The sequence below is a fragment of the Anser brachyrhynchus genome (genome assembly GCF_964034855.1).
Source record: "Anser brachyrhynchus genome assembly, chromosome: 15".
Taxonomy (NCBI): Eukaryota; Metazoa; Chordata; class Aves; order Anseriformes; family Anatidae; genus Anser; species Anser brachyrhynchus.
Window position 1 is genome coordinate 17929308 of NC_137733.1, and position 13905 is coordinate 17943212.

Below are 13905 nucleotides of genomic sequence, written 5' to 3' on the forward strand. Positions count from 1 at the left end.
AAAACAGCATAATTTTTCTTTACTCAGCTCTCTCTCTCTTCCTCTCCCATATCTTTTTGGATAGCCAACTAGTCAAAGAGTCACGTTCTGGGCAACTTCAGGAATAACAAAAAGTCCCCAATTCTTTCAGCAAAGGCCCAGAGCTGCTTATCATCTGGATACACTGAAGAAATACCTGTATAGTATATAAATCACCTGTCATCACCCTCCCCAGAAAACTCATTATAATAATAGCCTAATCATTGTGATATCCACTGGTGTTGCTCCCACTAACATTAATCCTGATTAGTTCATCTGGTATTAATGTGGATGTCACAAATACTTCCACTGGATTTTCCAGATTTCTTGTATGCTTTAGCCCATCCTGGTTTCTGCTTTGGGGAAAGAAAAAAAAAAAAGGAAAAAAAGAAAAAAAAAAAAAAAAGCTGTTCATTCATCACTTGTAGACAGTCAGGCACCAAAGTCCCAGGATTTGTTAACTATAAGCTGATCCTTTCCCTTACATCTCAAAATGTCTTCCTTTTAGTGAAAAGCACTTCATACGCTGTCATTGTACAAGCTTCTTGGTTTAGGGGCTTTGTGTTTTCATTTTGTTATTTTGTGTATGTTCCACAGAATGGAGTACAACATCAGTGCTCAATAATTAATTCTAGAATCATCAAATCCAGCTGATATGTGGGGTCAGTCTTTTAAACTGGGGGGAATATTTGGGGTTTCCTAATGTTCTCTTCTGTGTCTGTGCATTCCACTGGACAACAGAGAAGGACCAGTCTGTAGACAGGTCACACAGGCACCACTTATTTTCATGTCAGACAGCCTGTGGCAAGGTAGCGCAACTGCTGGTGAGACACATATTCTCCCACAGTAACAGGAAGGGGGATAACTCTGTCTGCTCAGTCCAGGCATCTTATCACAGAACCAAGAGTTTTACTACCAATTCCTTCAATGCGCTTCTAGATTTTACTAGCCCTGCCTTAGACATGGCTGGAATATAAAGTATAAATCCATGGGAAGGAGCATGAGCTAACCCATGCTGCCCTCTTCAGGAGCTGCTATTAATTCATTTTCAGGGTGCAGCACCAGCCTGCTGGGTAGAGAAAAATTTGGGCTTGGTTTTCATAAACAGGCACATCAAGAACTTCACTTTAGCAAAGAAGAAAAATGTTATCTCTACGTGAAGAGAAACAAAACAGAGGACCCTTAAAACCCTAAACCTTAAAAACCCTTAGCAACAAGCTCCTGAAATCACTTCCCCAATGTCACTCCAGTGCGCAAAGTGCAGCAGGGGGGGCCCAGAGGCACACTAGGCAGAGGCAGAGCACCCGTTCTCTGGAAGCCATGTGGTGAGCAGAGCAAAACCACTCGTGTTGCAGAGCCCTGCAGAGGTTTTTAGGTCACTGGGCTGAGTGGCACAAGGTAAAGACAGTGCCCCTCAAAAGGAAGAGCTTTTTCTAAGGTACCAAATACTCTCGTATTTGGCCCAGGTGCATAGAAGCAAGAATCAGCTTTTCTTCAGGAAGAACATGCACCCAGGAGATGCAAAGGAAGATGAAGGGCAACCGTGGAAGTAGCTATAGCCTTTGTGTGTAACTGGGGTGGTGTTTAATGGATGGAAGGAGAACAGCAAAAGCAATACTCCCTGTTTCATCTCTGACAAGGGGTCTTATAAAAAGAATGGAGAAGGACTCTTTACTCGGGTAGATAATGACAGGACAAGGGGGAGTAGTCTTAAACTAAAGGAGGATAAATGTAGATTAGATATTAGGAGGAAATTCTTCACTGTAAGGGTAGTAAGGCACTGGAACAGGTTTTGGAGAGAAGTTGTGGATACCCCATCCCTGGAGATGTTCAAGGCCAGGCTGGATGGGGCCTTGGCCAACCTACTGTAGTGGGTGGCATCCCTGTCTATGGCACAGGGGTTGGACTTAAACGACCTTTAAGGTCCCTTCTAACCCAAGCCATTCTATGATTCTGTGATGCAGAGTATATCATTGAATCATTCTGGTTGGAAAAGACCTCTAAGATCATCTAGTCCAACCCTTAACTTTTAATATGGCACATACTGGCATTCCCTGATGGCATACACCATCACACTTAGATCATAGTGAGCTCAGTGGTTTGATCACAGTCACAGACTTGAAACACTGGAAGGTTCTACTTTGACAGAGGACTTCATTGCTTAGGAAGCACCAAAGCAAGCTAGTTGGTGCACCCAGTGATAGGAATATGTTTTCTCAGAACTGGAAAGAAGGACATCTCATGCAGAGGAGAGGAAGAAACGCCAGGAGCAGATGAACATTCTTGTCTGGGGCTTGTCCTGTCATAAACACCTGAAGTAGGTGTGGAGAAGGGATGAGTATCAAACAACACACACAACAGAGACATAACAATCAAAATGCAAACACGAATGGATCACATGAAGTGGGAACAAGGGAATATTTTAGCATTACATCAGTATGAGTGAAGACCTGAAAGAAACTCAGAGAATTTCAACTAATTATGTTTCATTAAAGAGCTAAGAACTCAGCACAAGTCTGTGTTTGAAAGGTGCAACTCTGTCTGGGAAGATCATAGTCTAGCATGTGCTGCAAAGGACTGCCGATAATGGTGTCTCAGTGAAGGGCTTTAAGCTTCCTCCCATTACACAAGAGAAAAAGCTAGACCCATCATATTCAAAGCAGATATCTGGAGGCAAGCTAAGGCACATTTCAGAGAGAGTGTGCTTATAGTCCAATGATATTTAAATCTTTTGCTTCCGTCTGCCACCCAGGGACATCTTTGCATTTTGCTTTTATTTATCACCAAAGTCTATTCTCATTCCAGCCCACAGAGACTGGTGAACAACATTTCTTTATTTTTCATTCCAGGGGAGTATTACTTATGTTGAACCCATTTGTCCCTAACAGAGATGCAAGATGTAGCTCCCTAGGAATTCAGATGTTATTTAAAGTTCTTTTACAATATCTAATTTGCCTTTTATTTATATAGGGAGTTATTTCAGCAGGAACCTTGCTGTTGAGAGACACCATGACTTGTTTACAGTGCTGGTCCTGAAGGCAGCCAGGAGTTGCAGGAGTCAGGCAGGCAACAACATTACAGATTAAAGAAGTAATTACAAGAGAGAATACAACACTATTAAAAAAAAAAAAAAAGACAAGGGAGGAAAAGGAAACATAAACTGGGAAGAACACACTAGTGCTTCGAATAATCACAGTGAGGGGACTGGACTGTGCTCTTGTGCAAGCACTTCTCAGCCAGACATCACCTCTTTTTGGAGCAGTTCTCCATACACATCGTGATGCAGTATATGACTGCTAAATGGGCTAGCATGTCACCTTTCCAAAAGCTGTAGGCCAGGACTAGTTGGTTGCCGGGCTACTTCAGTAAAAACTTGTCTTGCTGCAGCGTGAGCAAAGGGCTGATAACTCCCAGCAACAGATACAAGAATCCCTGTCCATGCCCAGCCCTGCCCCGTTGCAGAAATACTGCGCAGCCCTGAGCAGGTCTTTTCACTTTCTCTTCTGTCCGAGGCGCTAGGTGATAACAGCACTCCTTGCTCTCTCACAAGAAAGTGATATACTTGTGACTGTTCACAGCTGCTCTGAGCTTGCCTGGTAGGAGAGGAGGGGCTGAAGAAAATCTTGCAGCCAGGCATTCCCAGGCCCCCTCATGGCACAGCTTACAGCCAGACACAGCAAGGAAGGGGGCCTGACTCGGTCAGGGACCAGAGGCTGAGAAGCCTCATCCATGTGGAACCTCCCTGGGAGTAAGCCTGCTAGTACCGAGAGTGAGCTCAGGTCCCTGTACACGGCTCCACACTGCCAGACAGACACTCCCTCTGCAGCAGCAAAATAATGCACTCTAACTGCTCAGACTTCTGAACAAAAATTAAGAAGACATGTCCATGCCTCAGATACAAAGTAGCTGCTAATTATTCCCCCTGCTTTTGGTTTCATTTGGTCTCACTCTGTGATCATTTCATGGGAAGTAGTTTATGCAATAATTGAATGTTGGAACCAGCAGATCCCTCCACAGCAGGGGATATCTGTTATTTGCCCGTAAAAAGTATTCCAAAGGTTATTGCTATGTAAACTGTGATTAATTAAATTCACAGGATTTATTTCTGAGGCATGTAAGTGGGAAGATTCCTGCTAAGGAAAAGCTGGGAAGCTGGCTCCACCCTGGCAGAAACACAGCCATGCAGTGAGAGGAAGCCCTGAACTTACCCCCATGATTCTTGTACTTCAGAGACCAAAGCGTGCAAAGGTATGGGAGTGGTGGAGACTGGATTCCGTGTCCCATTAACTCATTGAAAATTTACATCTAGAAAGGACACAGCCTGCTGAACATCTGGTTTCCTCAGTGCTAGCAGGGTGTTATCCCCTTGCACAAGCATTAGGAATACTCAACAAAAAGCACATAGGCTTAGAACAGCATCCACTGCACAGAAGTTTCCATAAACACTCCCAGTGCCCCAGTGACTTTCTCACAGAGAATTCAGAATGGATCCTAAATGCTGACTGAGCCTCTCCTTCCTCTCTTTCTCCACCTCAGTCAGCAAAACATCACCAGATCAGGGGCTTGCTTACTGATCTCCAGTGGAATCTGAAAACTACGCAGCAAAGCACTTGTCTCCTGTCTTTAGATCTGGCTTTCAGGGCTGGCAACACAACCTTCACTGCAAGCACAAAACACAACACAGCCTGAGGCTGCAGTAATCTCTGAAGATTCAGAGGTAAATTTTAGAGATAAAGCTACAGTAAAAAATATTGGACCTAAACATCAAACTCTATCATATGCAATTTCTTACCTAAAATGTGTCAAATTTAGAATAATATGGACATATAAGAGTGGCCACATGAGTTCAAACCTAAAGTCCATCAGCCCAATATCCTGGTTTTGGTAACAGACAAGAGAAGAAGAACATTTAGAGAAGAATGTAAGAATTAGAGAAGACCACAGCAATATAACCCCAGCCTCCAGCAATGTGCATGCAGCTCCCAATCTACCTGAGACAGAGAAGGGTGGGTCTTTGGTATTTAATGTTCACAAATGGCTTTTTCTTCCACAATTGTATGCTGTCACTTTTTGAACTCCTGTAAATTTTTAGCACCTACAACATCCTTGTGCAAGGAGTTCCACAGCTCCACTATGCACAATGTGGATAAGTAGCCCCCTTTTCTTTTTGCTTTGAATTTGATATGTGTTATCACGTCTTTCCTACCATCCCCAGCTCCTTCATAAACAAAGGCAGTGAACAATCATTCCTTCCTCCTTCTTCCTATTCCACGTGATTTTATAGACACATATTTCATTTAACTGTCTTTTTTTCCAAGCCGAAGATTCCCCTGGAAAAAAAAAAAAAAAAAAAAAAAGATACAGACCTTTGATCATCTTTGTGACTCTTGTCTAACATTTTCTAGTTCTGTTTTCTGCTTTCTGAAAAGGGGGAACAGCACTTCATAGAGTGTTCAAGGTGTGCAGCACCAGGAATTTATGCAAGGACATAATCATGTTACCTGTTTTGCTCCTTCTCTAAGACCACCTGACATGTTATTTACTATTTGATTTATATATTGTCACTTACTATTGCATTACTACTGAGTACTAGGCCATCACTGCTGTATAAGTATTCATTACAATCCTAAGTCTTATCCATTACTTAACAATCACTGCTGTACTCATTATTGTACATGTAATGTATAGTTTTTTAGGGTTGTTTCTCCTTCTGTTCATCACTTTATATTTATCTACACTGAATTATATCAGATCAGTCACTCACTATACAGATGGGTTTCCACAGATCTCTGCATTCAGCTCATAGTTTTACTGTCTTCAATAGCTGAGTGTTGTCAGCAAACATGCAGTCATTGCTCCCCCTTTTCTCCAGAGCGTGTATAAGTATGTCAAACAGCTGAAGCACAGATCCCCAGAGGATCCCACTGTTGACCTCCCTTCACCATGAAAACTGACCATTTACTCCTACGCTTTTTGAGTTCCTTGTCCATCTGGGGATCTGTTCTGTTATCCCATAGCTGCTTGCTGTATTTAGAAGACTTTGACTAGGAACTTTCTTGAATTCTTTGGGGAAATCCAAGCAGAATATAAAAATCCATTTTTTTTTCTGTCCTGCATTTGCTGTCTCCTTCAGAGATCTCCACGGGATTTATGGGACATACCTTTCTCCACAGAAGTCTTAAGTCTTCAGTGCATCACATTTACTCGCATGCTACTGACTACATGCTTTCCTAAAAGAACAAGACACTGGATTCTTTCCCCTCTCACACCCTCTGCCCATGTTGTCTCCAGGTTTTCCCTAATTAGGTTGCAATGACTAATATACATGGAGCCTTCCCATATGCCAGCATTGGCCTATCCAGGGAATATTCAGCCAGTTGTTCCCATGAAATCCTGCCTGAAGCCACACTGAGCAGCACAGGCCAGCTGGGAGAGGTGCCTCCATTCCTCTCAGCTCAGGTGCATACCAGAAAGGTCATAAGTGGTGCAATGAGGAGCTCTGTCATATGTTCATGATAATGGTCCTTTCTCTAAGGGCACAGGAAAGTTTCCTGGCTCTAGCGTGCCAATCTGCAGTTCTGCCACTGGCAATGAGCTGTTGATCTCTGCCCACTCATGCAGCTCCTAACATCCCCCACCACAGGGATTCCTAAAAACAGCTTTAAAGCAAGGTTTCAGTTCCACTCTCAGAATAGCTGAACAGGTACAGACTGAAATAGCATGTGTAACTTGGGAGCCATTTGTCACAGACTTTGTTTAACTTCTTAGAGTGAAGAAGACAGAAGAGTATATTCATCACTTTAAATTCTATATAATGACAATCCAACAAGAGCATTTAAGAACTGAAATATACTTTATAGACAGTAATGGCCACTGTTAAAGTGTAACCTGGCATTTGGATTATCAAAGACAGAGGCTATCAGTTTTCGTTTTTGTATTAAAGTTGTTTGTTGGGGTTTTTTTGTTTGTTTGTTTGTTTTCCATCTGTTGAAAGTGGATCTTTGTGATTTCACAGGGCATTACACTTTATGTGTCTCATTTGCTGCACCCAAAGGATTTCATTCTGCTACATTAAATAATACCTTGGAATGCTGATTGAGCTTTTAACTTTCCAGAACATGCTGTTGCATGTCTATCTCCATCCCAGCAGTTAGCTTCTTTGAATGTCTTATTTATGCATACATACATATATGTATATGATGTAATTCACAAGTCATACTGGCCTTGTCACATCAGGATTCTGTCTCCATCCCTCTGTGCCAAATGCACAGTCATCAGCTCAGCTTCTACTACATTTGGTGGGAAATGGTATACTTGACCTCTGAAGAATACTTAGGTTCTGTATCAGTGCACTACACACAGATGGAGGAACAGGAAACTTCTTCAGAGTTCATTTTGCCACAGACATCATGCAGATGCATACTGCACTCACATACAGGTACATGTGGGCATTCTTTCACTCTCGTGTTATCCTTGATTTTTATTTTTATTTTAGGGTAAAGTACAGGTCGTTCTAGCTGTGTGTTACCAATACCAAAGTAGGACTAGCTCCTGAAGAATCATCCCAATCATAACACCATGACTACCATTCATGACAAGTGCCATCACAAAACCCACTACCAAATGCATCATCTGTATTTCCTCAGCAACCAAACATTGCTATCACCAGTAATCTTGCCTCAGGAGTAAGCCTGGTCTCCCATCTTGTCCCAGGCTCCCAATGCCTGCAGCTCCCTGCATGTTTGCCTTCCTGTTATTGTCCCTATTACTGCATTGGCTCAGATCTTGCTGTCATAAGATTCTTCTTCCAAAGGATCTTGCTACAAAGTAAATTTGGCAAGGTTTAGTACATTGCTCAACCAAAGCTTTCCACTGGGTCTTTCCCAGCTGTACTACTACTTCACAAAGCTGTTAACTGGAACTGATGGTATAGCGTGGTAGGTGACTTGAACCTGCCGTGCAACATTCACTGCCAAAAGCAAAGAAAGGGCTAGGTACTGCACAATTGTGCAACCTGGCAGACCACCGTTTTTAAGCACCACTCTAATCTGCAGCTTTCAAACACAAGCTGTGTGTACAACAAAGCTAGGTCACTCACTGAGAAATGCAGCCCACTTCAAGGATGATGCATATTACATTTCTTTTTAACTCACTGTGGAGAGAATTTCCAGGACAGGGGAATCTGCACAGCACTTTCATTGGTTTTTACAACACAAAGGGATACCGAGTGCATGCTGCTTTTCTCATCCTCACCGCAGTGACCCAGAAGGTTCTCTTCCCCAGTGGTTCCAGCCTGCTTGAACAAGGGAGTTGCTCACAAATTTGCTCACAAAGTTGCTCACACGCCTTCCCAGAGCATGTATGAAAACACACCCTTAACTTGCTATTAATTCTCCTCACCATGACAAGTAGCTGCTAATCTTCTGAGCACAATGGCAGTGTGAGCTGACTTTGCAGCATGTCAAGCACTCCAGCTCTGGCCAGACTCTGCATAATCTGTGAGGAGCTTTGCTACCACCCACACCATACACAGTTGCTCAAGAAAAGTCAAAAACAAAATTCTGCTTTGTGTCATCTTGGAACTAGTCAGGAAGAGGCAGCAGAGCAACAAGCATTTCTGTCACTGCAGCAAGCATCCATCTACAATCTGCCAGCATGGAGAAAGAAAAAAGTATGCCCAGCTTGAGAAAAATGATAGAGAGCAATGCTAAGAAAAAACCTCCTGTTTCTTGCTGAGCACATGCAGCATCGCAACAGAGTGGAGTTTCATTTTTTCTGCTACGATTCACACCAAATAACACCAAGGTATATAGGTGCTGGGCATCACAGGCAAAACAGAAAAGTCTGAGCTTGATGTGTTTCTCTCCAGCATTTTCTCACAACCTCCAATATTATTGTGACGCACAACACCAGAGAATATAATTGCTGTAGTGATTACTTACAGCCATTACATTAAGCTTTAAAATGCTCCTTTCAAATTGAACAATGTTTTTTCAAAGTCAACAGCTGGCTCACAGCTTGAAAGCAACAGTTAAGATAAATTAAATAAAAAGGGTAATAAAATCACAGACTAAATTTAATTTCTGAAGCACATGCAAACTCCAGCAAAGGCTTTAAAATATCTTTTAAAAACATTCAGAGAAACAAAAGTCAATACAACCAATAATTATAGAGTGCTCATTAATAAGAATGTGATGTATGAACACATATTACTGTGTACACTTCTAAATATACTTAAAACAGAGTACAAAAACAAATTCATGCAGCATTTATAGCCCCAGCCTAGGTGATAAATCAAACAGAAGTTTCAAATGACTTTAGTAAATCTTGGGGGGAAGAAAAAAAGTGTTTATGTATACATTCCTCTCATGGTACGTATGCATATATAATGTGTGGTTTATAAAAATGGTTTTCCCACCCTTAGGATAAAAAGGTGATCTGGTATATGCTCAAAATCAGTACAATAACAGGAGCCTTTATCAGCTCTTGAAATGAGCTACTGGAATGATATGCAAGATTTGAATTTATAGAGAGCACAACTACACTTAAATGTCAAGAGACTTTTCTCTGGCCTGGTTTTCTGTTTGCCATTGCAATTCATAATTCAAATGGCCTCTGCTCTGCTGGCTGACAAAGAAGTGACAAAACGAAACATCCATTTGGATGAGGCAGAGAAACTTAAAGGAGTCATGCGCTGAGCTTCTTTCACACTTCTGTCAAAAAAGCTTTCCGCCTACCACACCTTTCCAAACAGGCTGACTAGCAAGCTCTCTTTGCTTCCATCCTTCATACTGTTGATCAGCTGTTCAGTACTTTACATCCTATCACACTTCAAAAAGAAAATGACACAAGAATCAAGAATAAATATTCCACTTTCTTTATCACAACTTTTTTTTTTTTTTTCCTTATCAGAAAGGGTGTTTTTTCCCCAGTGCTCAAAAGACAGAAGAAATATCCTAAATCGATTTTCCTTGGACCTCTTCCAGTGGACAGACAGATTTGGTGTCACAGTTTTACAACACATCTATAAGAGACCTGCCTGAAACAGGCAGGTATGTTCTCTGAGCTATACACCATGTTCCTTCCTTGTGGTTCATTCCTTGCAAGGAACTAAGGAACTAAGGAACAACAGGATCTAAGACAGAAAGAAGAGATTGCTCAACTACTTTCCACAACAGGTGATGGCATTGGTGGACAAAGGAAGAGCAACAAATGTCACCTGCCTTGATTTGTGTAAAGCTTTTGATATGGTCTCACACAACCTTCTTGTCTCTACAGGTGATTCTCCCCCTCTACTCTGCTCTCATGAGCACTGCATTCAGCTCTCGGGGGCCCCAGCATAAGAAAGACATGGACCTGTTGGAGCAGGTCCACAAGAGGCCACAAGGGATGATCAAAGGGCTGGAGTACCACTCCTATGAAGAAAGACTGAGAAAGATGAGGATGTTCCGCCTGAAGAAGAGAAGGCTCCAGGGAGACCTCACTGCAGCCTTTCAGTACTTAAAGGGGCTTACAGAAAAGACGGAGGACAACTTTTTACATGGGTAGATAGTGATAGGACAAGGGGGGAACAGCTTTAAACTAAAAGAGGAGAGATTTAGATTAGACATTAAGAAGAAATTCTTTACTCAGAGGGTGGAAAGGCACTGGAAGAGGCTGCCCAGAGAAGCTGTGGATGCCCCATCCCTGGCAGTGCCCAAGTCCAGGCTGGATGGGGCTTTGGGTGACCTGGTCTAGTGGGAGGTATCCCTGCGCATGGCAGGGGGGCGGAAACAGTTGGTCTGTAAGGTCCTTTCCAACCCAAGTCATTCTGTGGTTCTACTTACTCTGGAAATCATTGGTACTACCTGTGTAGTAAAAACCACACTAAGCACACATCCAAAAGAATGAGTTGAATATATAAAAGAGGATGTATCCCATTAATCTTAAGTAGACATCTCTGTGAAGGTAGATTACACCAAATATTTTGCTACACTTCACGCACAGGCAAGCAAGCACTCAGAACAAGAGGATGTGTTGGTTTATATTCAGTATGTCATTCACCTCACCTATACCTTGCCATATGAGGAAGAACTTTATGGTTCAGGTAACAGAGCACTGGAACAGGCTGCCCAGAGAGGCTGTGGCGTCTCATTCTTTGGAGATATTCAAAACCCACCTGGATGCAATCCTGTGTAACATGCTCTAGGTGACCCTGCTTGAGGAGGGGGGTTGGACTAGATGATCTCTAGAGGTCTCTTCCAACCTCAACCATTCTGTGATTGTGAGACATTTATCTGCCTAAAAGGCAAGAAGGTCATCTAAGGTAGTCTTTTAGCTTCCTTCTCTAGCCTGAGGAGAGAAACAGACACCCACATAGAGCAATTTTTTCAACTTTCTTGTCCACCCTAACTACCCCATCTCAGGCTGGGAAGAATCCCTCTCTAAAGACATCTCTCTCTCCCATTACTCAAGAGAGCCTAGAAGAACACCTTAGACTGGACACTTCATGGAATAAAATTATACCCCCCCCCCAACACACACACACACCTAGGGTCCCCTAAGGTCCAGCTGAGACAACAGGAGGAGTACCTACTGCCATAAAGAATTTTGTAAAGATTTCTTGTGAAGATTTTTTGTTTCATTTAACGTTGAAGAAGCTGTCAGAACATGTTTGCAAATATGAAGGAGATTCAAACTGATATAAGCAAAAAGAGAAATAATTGAATTTTAAAAATAGTCTAACACACAATTTCCATTCAGCAAAGGTAATTAAGGCTACATATGTAAGCAATACTAATAGTGACTGTGTCTCATTTGCTTCTTAGCTCTGCCACGTATGTTCCAGATGGATGTTACATAAGATTTTTGGAAAAAGAAGCATTTTCCAATGATTTCTGAAAGTAGAACTTGGTGTGCTTTTATAGCTTGCTCCAGAAAGAACATTGTGTGTCCTACACATACTGCAATGAAATGCACTCTGAAGTGCCAAGCAAAATGCCACCTTATCTCACTTAAAGCTATTCCATCTAGTAATATCAGAGAAATTATGACAATATGTTGTTCTACATGAAAGTACATGACAGCGCTATTTGTGAGACCTGGCAGCTGCCACTCTGAGCAGAGCAGATGGCAGTGATAAAAACACAATGCAGGGAACAGGTTGATAAAGACATATCCATCATTACACTTTTGCTTTACAGTTATGCTTGACTCCAAGATACAATCAAAATGCGTGGCTCTGTCACTCTTGAGCAGGAAGTATTTGCTTATCTGTGGAAAATAATTCTTGTGCAACAATTAATTATCTATGTATTATTAATCAATATTATTTATCTCCTGTCCAAAGGAGCAGGTAGAGGCAGCCAGGAAGACATCCAAAATCTGTGTCTTATGAGTTTATTCTTTTGTTCTTCCAGAGAAAGAGACAACCATTCATCTTCTGTAATGGAAAATCAGAGTCAGTCATGATAACAAACACTGCCATGGCAATCATCAATTTACACTCTCACCAGAGGACCACAGGGCACATTGCACTTTTTTTTTTTTTTTGAGGGGGGGGGTGGCTGGGAGGAGGCTAGGAAGAGCATTAAACGAATGTAGTTCTCATGGAAGGTACAAGCCAACAGTCCCACTTACAATCTATTTACCCTAAAACACACATGGCAGGGCAGCGGCAGCACCAGCCTTTCCTCCACTTCATTCCCGAGCCCACTGCTAACACTGACAGGCACCCTCTGCTGGGATGAGCAATGAATGCTTACACCACCCAGGCCATTCGTGAGTGCATCTTCCCTGTTTAGACTCTTGCAGGGGATTAGATACCCACCATCTCACTCAAGCATCAAAATCACAGACATCAGTCACCATGGGCACAGCGCTAGTAACCCTGACATGGCAGGTTGCGGTGCTCGCAGCAGCCCAGCAGCTTGTATGCTTGTGCCTGCCACAGGACACAAACCCACCTGAACACCCTTCTCTCATGCTGCAGAATGAATGAGCTAACAGGTGCCAGCTCTGCCTAGACCAACTGCTGGAAATAGTGATTCAGAGAAAAATGGCTCTAAGCGATGTTCACTAATGTTAATGAATACTAACAATATTGTTAGCTCCTGTTAACTCCATTAAAACATTTGCATATATAAGGATTTCTTTTTAAATGGGCAAACTAATAAAATCAACTAGCATTTTAAGTTCTAACTGAAAATGTACTAGCTTTAGTAACAGAGAATCTAGGCCTGAGGCATGAACATGAAATGCATATGTACTGTTTGCTTTAATATATGAACCCCAACCATACTTTTTAAGGTTAGTTTCATTGCTGGAATTTGGGGATCTGAATTCCCAAGTTCCGATTGCTGCAGGAGGAGTGAATGTTGTAAAAGTGAATATTACTACAAATAATTAAATTCTGAACTGGCCAAATGCTTGATTTTTCCAGTGGAGACAAAGGCAAGACAAGATATGGAACATTTTTTTGATGTCTGGTGCAGATATTACTTCTCCAGCAGTGATGGTCAAGGTAACATCATTAACTGTGGGCCCCAGAATCAGGTTTAGAAGTAACACCAATAGAAGGACTCAGATCCACTAATTCTTTTATGAAAGCACTCACAACTGAGATTAGAACAAAGAATGGGTGATCTCAGTACAAAAAGTGATGATTTTACCTTTTTCTGTAAACTTAGGATTTTGCATCAAGTCTGACAAATCGAACACCTCACAAGCAATACCTCTAAGATTTTTCACAAGTTACAAACTCCTCATTTGTTATTATTTTGCTTCAGATTTTGGGTTACAATACTAAAACATTCTCCGGGGATGATGAATTTCAACTTAAGTAATATTTTCTTTGCAGTTAATCATTAAGTACTGACAACACATTCAGGGCACGTTACAAAATCAAGC